Below are 1254 nucleotides of genomic sequence, written 5' to 3'. Positions count from 1 at the left end.
ATATATATATATATATATATATTAATATTATTTGATTATTAATTTATGACATTGATGGGACTATATTTTTACATAGGATTTCCAAAAAAAAATATTATCTTATTAATTTATCGAAATGTGTCATTTTTTACACCGGCCCAACTCGAGACCGGAAGAATTTATTAATTTATAGCGAGTATTAATTTAAAGAGTATTAATTTATAGAGGTTCTACTGTATCTTTTCCTATGGTTTCCTCTTTGGCTCTAAATCTGTCTGATCCGATATTTTTTCTGATCATGGACAAATAAAAAAATGATCCTTAATTAAGCAACGAACAAAAGACAAGACTCATGGAGTTTTGAAATAGGCTAAGCGTTTGTACCTTGCAATGAGAGCATAGTTTTTTATCTGCACCATAGAAGGTGACATTGGCATATTTTCTATTAAGACCATCTCCAATGTATATCTCTATTTTTTTCTCTAAAATAGAGTAACTCTAAAATAGAGCATTGTTTTTCTCCAATGTATTACTCTATTTTAGAGTTGAAAATAGAGGTAGTGTAAAAAAATAGAGGTGAGAATAGAGTTACTCTATATATAGAGCAATCCCATCATTTTCTCTATTTTAAAGTAAAATATAGAGTAGGGTTGGAGCAAATGTTGCTCTATAATAGAGTTTTGACTCTAAAATAGAGTGGGGTTGGAGATGCCCTAATGATCTTTCTGTCAGAAGTCTTAGGTGAACTGGTTCACATTTCCTTTGAACATACTTGGGTCTAAATCGGCACCATCCTTGAGAAGTTTATTCATCAGTGAATCTAGAGAACCCTGGATAACGTTATGGGGATATTTAGAGTAGAACCGCAAGAAAGAAATCGATTAGATAAGATAACTTTAAATCTAAAAAAAGAATTATGATGATAGCTTTCGTCGATGTTACATCTATGAAATGCAAAACTTCCAGCAACCATTGAGGACTTTATTACATAGTCACTAATCACTGCTACGAAATAAAATCTTATGCACATTGACAAGATTGATCTGAGGATGTGAAGGAGTTGAAATCTATATATTCGGCTTCAACTCCATAAATATCCATAGAAATGTTTGTTTCAACTCTCTCAAAAAAAAAAAATCTTTTATGTGAACTTATAGATTCAGTGATAGTTTTATTATGAATCTGAATCATTACTAGGTTAACTAGTATTAGTATAAGCATATTGAATTTTATTTGACTCTGCATCTGAAACAGAGTCTGCGACTCAAACAGAGG

The sequence above is a fragment of the Camelina sativa genome, chromosome 17 (assembly GCF_000633955.1).
Source record: "Camelina sativa cultivar DH55 chromosome 17, Cs, whole genome shotgun sequence".
Lineage (NCBI taxonomy): Eukaryota > Viridiplantae > Streptophyta > Magnoliopsida > Brassicales > Brassicaceae > Camelina > Camelina sativa.
This window is presented reverse-complemented; position numbering follows the sequence as displayed.